This window comes from Papio anubis, chromosome 8 (genome assembly GCF_008728515.1).
Source record: "Papio anubis isolate 15944 chromosome 8, Panubis1.0, whole genome shotgun sequence".
Classification (NCBI taxonomy): Eukaryota; Metazoa; Chordata; class Mammalia; order Primates; family Cercopithecidae; genus Papio; species Papio anubis.
Genome location: NC_044983.1, coordinates 72667932 through 72675941, shown reverse-complemented (window position 1 = coordinate 72675941; position 8010 = coordinate 72667932). Strand labels below are relative to the sequence as shown.

The following is an 8010-nucleotide window of genomic DNA, read 5'->3' as shown; positions in this document are numbered from 1 at the left end:
TGAGATCCGGCCACTGCCCCCCAGCCTGGGCGACAGAGCAAGACTCCGTCTCAAAAAAAAAAAAAAAAAAGAAACACCTTCCTGTATATAAAGACCTCCAATGTGAAAGAAGCAGTGGAAAGAAAGCTGCATGGACTTAGAAAGAAGTCTGATTCACTTAACAAAATTTCAAAAGAGTAGATTTTCATTCAAGACAATAAAAATATTTTAATAATTTAAAATATCTAATTATTTGTATGCTTGATGGTAATGAATGCTGTGTTGATAGAGATAGCCACTAAAATATACTGTAGCTATCTGTCAGGGTTGTCTTAGAAAGTATTTTCACGTCAATGTTTCTAATAAAAAAAAAAGGATAAATTCTTGAGGTCGTAAATATTCTAATTACTTTGATGTGATTATTACTGATTGTATGCCTGTACCAAAACATTACATGTACCCCCTAAATATGTATTCCTATTATGGACCCATAAAAGTTCAAAATAAAAACATTTTTAAAAAGAGATGAGATGGAAAAAGTAGTAGTAATATCCCTTAAGATGTTAAATTCTGAGCCTCAAAAACAACACTTGTATTAAAATTGTTACCTGTCTGATATTTCATTTTCTTTCTCCTGTGAATTAAGGAAAATTGAATAGTGTCTTTTTATAACTCAGAAGAAACAGCAAATGATTAAAATATGTTTAAAATGATTTAAAACTTGTTTAAAAAATCAGCATTAGTTAGAGTATATGGAAATTGAATTTTTCATGTGGTATTGATGGAAAATAAATTATTATAAATGTTCCATAGGATCCAGGGATTGTGTGTGAGCATTTCTGGGGCCCAACAATAACATTCTCAGGAATTATCTCCCAGAGAAATACTATACAAGGTTATCTCAAAGTTACACACAGGAAAACTCATCTGATTTATAGTGGTTTCAAATTTTAAGCAACTCAATAATGACTGACAAACAAATTTTATTATATTAAATAAATTGTAGAACATAGAATATCAGGCAGTCATTAAAATTGATGATATAGAACTACTTTATTTATTTACACAAAGATATGAGAAGGTGTATCCATACAAACAAAACCTGTCTTTCTGTGACTAAACACACATCAATACACCTACATCCACAGACACACATTTAGACTGAGAGTTAAATATGGGCACTGATTTTTGTACTTTTTCTTCTACTTATCTATATCATTTAACTTTGTTAAAAGGTATATATTATTTTAATGAGTCATTATTGAATCATTTTTATAGGTAAAAAAATTATGACAGTTTATCTTAAGCATGGAGGATCTAAAAAAATAAAGAATAAAAGAAAAAGTCTTTATTGATACAGTGGAGAATGTGTCAAAACCAGCATACTATATTAATGTACAAAAGTCAATTATGTTTCCATATGAACAAAACAACCTACAAATGAAATGAAGAGAACAATTATATTCATAATAGTGTCAAAATGATTATGAATGTATTAACTATATTAAATAAATATTTAGTGAGATCCTCCCGTATGACAGGCCCTGTTTTAGGCCCTGAAACAGGCTGATCCAACAGATAGCACTCCTGCATTCATACAGTTTCTATGCAGGTGCTTTGCATTTTTAAAATTTTCCAGATAAAGTTGCAATGAATTTTCATTCATAAGTAATTTTTATACTTAAATACATGTTCTGTTAGATAATTTCCTAGAATTGTTGTATTATAGGGCATGCAAATTTTAAAACTGTGATCACTATGGCCAATTGTCTTGTGAAAAGATAGTATTCACAGTCTATGAGAGAGCACTTACATTTAAACAATAGAAACCTGAGCATATAAATTTACTTAAACTGAATGATTTTCAAATAGTTCCAATTTTGCAGTAAAATTAATTTCAAATGGAATTATTTCAATTTTTACTTATCAACTAATTGAATTATTGAATTAGCATCTAATTTACAGAAAGAAATCAAAACTGAACTACAACTATTGTACAGATAAGCTCATCCAAGAAGTAAAGATCTTTGCTGAAAGCTAGAAACAACTGCATTTGCTACTGAATTGTTCTGTAATCATTCCTCATGTATAGAATAAGAAGGGTCGTGTCCTATTTCTTTTCAAAACTGAATCAAGTTAAAAAACTAAATCAGATATTTAAAAGAAAACTGCCCACCAAAAAAGGAAATTGCCTTCCCTCACTTGAAAATAGCGGTATATTACCTTATTAAAATATCAATATGTAAGGTATGTGAGGTTGGTAAAGAAGAAAAAAAAAAAAAAAAACTCTTGTCAACCCTGAGGTTAGCAGGCTTTGTAAAAGTGACGTATTCTAGAAGCAGAGGATTATTTAGTTTACTAAAAGGTAAAATGGAAGGCCATCAAAAATAAAACCTCCCTGTTAAGCATGAATCAAATTCTCAACTTAACATACACATTCACAAGCTTCGAAATGTGCAAGAATAAAAATCAAAGTCTACTACAGAAAAATCTGTAAACACTTTTTCAAACATCGAGTATATGACACACAACATTACTTAAGTCCCCAAGGATTTAGTTTAATATATTTTCCTATATTAGTGCTTGTAAATATGGGGGAAAGTAATGTGTTTTTATATTGCTTTTGGAATTATTCCCAATTACTACACAGTGTTTTATTGTGTGTTCTAGAAACTATCCTTAATATATATGTAGTCTAGAATTATTATTCCAGCAGTTATTCTGACAAGAGTTCTTGAAAATATGAAATACATTGAAAGCATTTTGTGCATAGTCCACAAAAATTAGCAAGCATTTGTGTAAAAACTATGCAAAAAGGTATACAAGCAGACTTCACTATCACCCACTTCAAATAATATCTATATAAGCATAAAAGGTATCTAACACAAAGCCCAAAAAATAACCTACTATTTCTACCATTTTCTTACCAAAAGTTAATGTGACTTGTACAGGAAGTTACATATTGCCATTGTCTATGTATACTTTATATTTTGGTTATCAATAAGAGTTAAGTCCTCTATGCTTCCACTTATTGACTTCACTGTTACAAATCTCCTATTACATTACTCCAAAAAGTAAAACAGTGAAAATGTCCATTCAGTGGAATACAACTCAGTCATTAAAAGAAATGAACTACTGATAAAAGGAACAACATGAGTGAATCACAAAAGTACTATGCTGAACAAAATAGCTAGATGCAAAAGAGTATATACTTTTCTGCTCCATTTATCTGAAGTTCTAGGACAGGAAAAGCTCATCTTTAGTAATAGAAATCAATGGTTGCCTGGAGTGGTAATGGGGACTGGGAATTAATGTTGAAGTGTTATAAGGGAAGGATTGGGGAAGAGAGAAATGTTCAGTATCTTGACTGTGATGTTTATTACACTAGTATAAATATGCTATGCATGCATTTGATAAAAACCTATCAAACTATATGCTTAAATTGAGTGAATTTTTGGTATATAAGTTATGCCTTAAGTTGATTTTAAAATTCAACAAAGGAAAGTAACTAAGAAGAGGAATAGGAATAGTTGGTCAGAATTGAGAGAATTACCTTCTACTACATATTAGACACTTGATAAATATGTACTCAATGGATGTATTGCACACAGCAGAAAGCAAGGCAACCACTATTTCTCATATTTTATAGATTAAGATTAAGATACTGAGATTCAGAGAGCCACAGAATTAGTCAACAATGAACTCTCTTGGTAAGTCACAGGCTAATAAATTGTAACTGTACCAGAATTCAAATAATTCTATAATAAAATGATGTTTCCATACATATTACCTGCACAATTCAAATTCAGTTGCAAGTAACTCACTGTATGGAGTTACAGAAATACTTACATGATATTGTGTTAAAAAGAGTATTCTTTGAAGTAATTCACTTCTGGATCTTCGAAATCTTTCATTATAAAAAGTTTATTCAAGAAAATGGTATTTGTTAAATTGATATTTTTAACTATAGACTCAAATGTGAACACTGAAACACTGAATTTTTAAATATTGAGTTGAATTTCCTATTATAAAGGTTGGAATGAATCCACTTCATCCCTATGCAATGCATGATTTAGTTTGTTCTATAATAGAAATTAAGAAGAATATAAAAATGAAGGCATGCCTATTGCAATCAAGGAGCATATAGTCTGAAAGATAACAAAAAACACATACAAAAATAAATATTATGAATGATTTATTAAACATTCTGGACTCATAAGGACACAAGTAGAAAACAACTTTATTCTTCCCTCATAATATGTTTTCAAATCAGCTTTCCTAACTTGTTTTCTTAGAATTGTATGAAATTCTGGGCAGTTTCATAGTTTATTCACTCATGTTCGGATAAATAAAAGTCAGTTTAGTCTTATTATGTAAGTTCTGAAATAACACATAGAAACTTGTTATGAAATTAGATGTACATAAATCAGAGATCTTACCTTTTCACACTCTATAAATAATTTCAAGGAGATAAACAGCTGAAAGGCACAGCAAGGCCTGAAGAGTGAAGACATCTCCCCAAGTTCTTTTTTCCTGTGTCAAACATTCACCTCTGGCCTAGAATAACAAAAGAGGTTGAAAACATGCAACAGGGAAATATTAAATTATGAAATGTTGTTATTTTATACTCCAGAAGGTGGTATAGTTTACATCCCCTTCTTCACAGAGGCATGCCTCATAAATCCATAGATTCCAGGCTTATTTATTATAAGTAAATAATTCTATGGGGTAATTCTTTATATTCCTCTGATGACACATCAAACAATTACTATAGCTTTTGTTCTTAGGTAATTAATAGTCCTCTCATCAGTTTGTTCATAAAAACAGTCTTGTTTTGGTAATGAAAATGTCCAGGTCAGTGTAATAATCACAATTCACAACTGTTGATGATAGAATTCTTCCCTCATCTAGCATAGCACTATCTCAGGTTGAAAGTTTGCAGTACTGAGAGGTTATTACTGAGCCAGCTACACCCTCATTCCCAAGTCACAGTATCCCATCCTTCTAAGATGAGGCCCAGGGAAAAAAGGACAAGGGAAATGATCCCCTATCTCCAGGCTTATGTGACTGCCTGGAACTCTCATCATCAAAGTACATCATTATAGCATTGATGTACTTTGGGTTTTGTATACTCAAAGATGACTCCTTCTGGAGTGTTGAGCAGATTTCTCTGAGGTTATCCCGTGAGATATCTCAAGTTGCAATTTCCATGACACAGACATCATGACCATGTTCCCTCAAGCAGCTTAAACTTCAGCTGCTGGGACTCCACTGATACGTTACTCTTCCCAGTGACTTCATCTCTCTGGGTAACCTTTGTGAATGAAATCCATTTCAAGGATTTCCCTGATTATCTCTTTCCCATGGATCTACTTGACTCACAAGAAGACTTATACATACTTTCTCCAACTGTGAAGGCACAGTTTGTTTGCAAGATAGCTTTCTTTCCCTTTGTCTTTGCTGCCAAGAGGGTGCTCTACCTGTGGTCTCTTGGCTTTAGAATTATTTTGTTGAGAATCAGATACAAGTTCCCTAAACTTCAGGGATGCAAATAAACTTTGAAACTCTTCTCACTGGCTACATGTAAAATGAAGGCAAAACATCTTACTCTCTTTTCCTACTAAAGGAAAACTCTCTCTACAGGTATCCTCTCTGTCAATCCTTCAGTTCCTATTTAGTAGACTAGAAGTGACTTATTATTAACATCAGCAGAACCATTTTTCCAAATTATCAGTTTGTCCAAGATAGCTGAGGATAGTTGGCAAGAATTATATAACCTAAGATTCTTAACCTCAGGAGCCTCAGCTTATACTGAGAAAGAATGAGTTCCAAGACAACACACACACACACACACACACACTTATTTTCCATATTTGGTTACCTTATTAAGCAAGACAGACAGTGTTAAGTTCCATAAGAGAAGAACAAATTATGTGCAAGAGAAACATGAATAAAGATAAAGAAGTAATCATTTTCTAAACATTTCCAACAACCTGGGAACATCTATACAGCATATTTCAGCCCATTCCATGATTCAGAAACTTCAATAGAATATGATTTTTGATACTTAGCTAAAATATGCTTCCTCAACTCTCACTGTTTCTGGTTCTACCTTTGAACACCACACAAACCAAGTTGACATTTGAACCACAGCACAGCCCTTCAAAATATGTACCATATTTCTACAGAACTAACTACTACACTCAAATTTAGTCATTTCTCAAAGATGTGGCTTTGACTTCTCTCATCATACTGGGTACTCCCCTCTAACTCTATTATGTTCTTCTTTCACTCTTCCTAAAAGTCATGTTCCTGAGATTACAAAAGTGTTGAAGCTGACAGAATTACCCTAAATACTATATTTCTAAAAATGCAACAAAAATTACAATATCACTTCTAGTTAGATAGATCATATAGTTGAGTTTTCTGAGTTCTTGGTTAAAAAAATTCTAATACGGGCACTTTTTTTTAAATTTAAAAAAGGAGTCTCATAATGTTGCCCAAGCTGGCTTCAAACTCCTAGGCTCAAACAATCCTCTTTCCTCAGCCTTCCGATTTGCTGGGACTACAGGTGTATGCCACTATACGAGACTAATATAGGTTTTACAAATAAAAAATTGAGGAAGGCCAGATGTTTTGAAACCTGACCTGTCATGACCTGGACAGGATGCACCAACACCAATTCCAAAATCATTCTGTAGTACTTCAGAAAAAAGTGATTAAAACTTTTTAAACAAATTTTTCAGATAAAACCTGGATCTGAAATAAGATGTGAAATTGATATGAGACTAAAAAACAATAGAGTTATCTATTACATCAAGCCAAAAAATGAATTCTATATAATATGTGCAAATTAATATAGACAATGAGAGTACAACATGCCTAAACATTTTCTTCAAGGACCTTACATTATTTCTAAGAGGAAACGATATATACACATAAATATATATTAAAGTTACATTGAAATTTTGCATTGGCAGTTTTGCTAAAGGAAAGAAAAGAGATGTGTAGAGGTTCAATAAAGAAGACTCACTATCAAAAAATTTTATGAAAAAGATAGGACATCAGCTGAACTAAAAAAAAATAACTCAAATTCAGATCAATGGAGAGGATTAAATTTAGCATTCTAGGTGACACAAATCTTGTGCAAAAAGGTCAAGAGAATAATACATAAGGCATATTTGGTCATTACAAGTAAATTATTATATTTGGAGAAAAGGAAGTCTTACAAAATAAGTGGGGAAAGGTGGTGATATGGTTTGCATGTCCTGCCCAAATCTCATGTTGAATTGTAATCCTCAATATTGAAGTTGAAGCCTGGTGGAAGGTGCTTGAGTCATGGAGGTGGATCCCTTATGGCTTGGTGCTGTCTTTGCAATAGTGAGTGAGTTCTTGTGAGCTTTGGTCATTTAAAAATGTGTGGCACCTTCCCCCTTACTCTATCTCTAGCTCCTGCTCCCACCATGGCTTCCCCATTCACCTTCCACCATGATTGAAAACTCCCTGAGGCTTCACCAGAAGCTGAGCAGATGCCAGCTTCCTGGCAACCTGTAGAACCATGGGCCAATTAAGCCTCTTTTATTTATAAATTGTCCAGTCTCAGCTATTTCTTTATATATAAAATGCAAGAATGGACTAACACACACAGGATGAGGCCAGAATATATGAGGTTTTAAATGATGAATGAGAAGTTTAAACTCCAATCAACTGGACAGACATAGTCATTGGTAGCTTTGATCCAGACAATGATATGCATACATCAGTGTTTTAGCGGGGGTAATCTAGTTGAAGTATATGAAACAGATTCTAGACAAGAAGATTCAGCTGGTGAATTAGTTGGTGAATTAGAATTAACCATTAATGAATGAGGTGAAATAACCAAGGACTGTTAAAAAACGTCTATCTCAGAAAAAAAAATACAAAAATAGCAATCTGGTAATAGCCTTAATGTGGAGCAAGAACGAGAACGTCTATAGAGATTACAAAGGTAGTACTGTTGTTACTGGCAATGATAGAGAAGAAGGAGAAGTG

The 8010-nt window shown here is 32.7% G+C and overlaps 1 long non-coding RNA gene across 3 annotated transcripts in view; it reads right to left on the bottom strand.

Moving 5' to 3' along the window:
• Nucleotides 1-8010, bottom strand: part of LOC103886903 — a 103409-nt gene that overhangs the window by 45570 nt on the left and 49829 nt on the right. For all 3 annotated transcript variants that reach the window (XR_002523858.2, XR_002523857.2, XR_002523859.2), the window contains exon 3: nucleotides 4419-4536. This is a non-coding gene — a long non-coding RNA (uncharacterized LOC103886903). The remainder of the gene's footprint in view (nucleotides 1-4418; nucleotides 4537-8010) is intronic.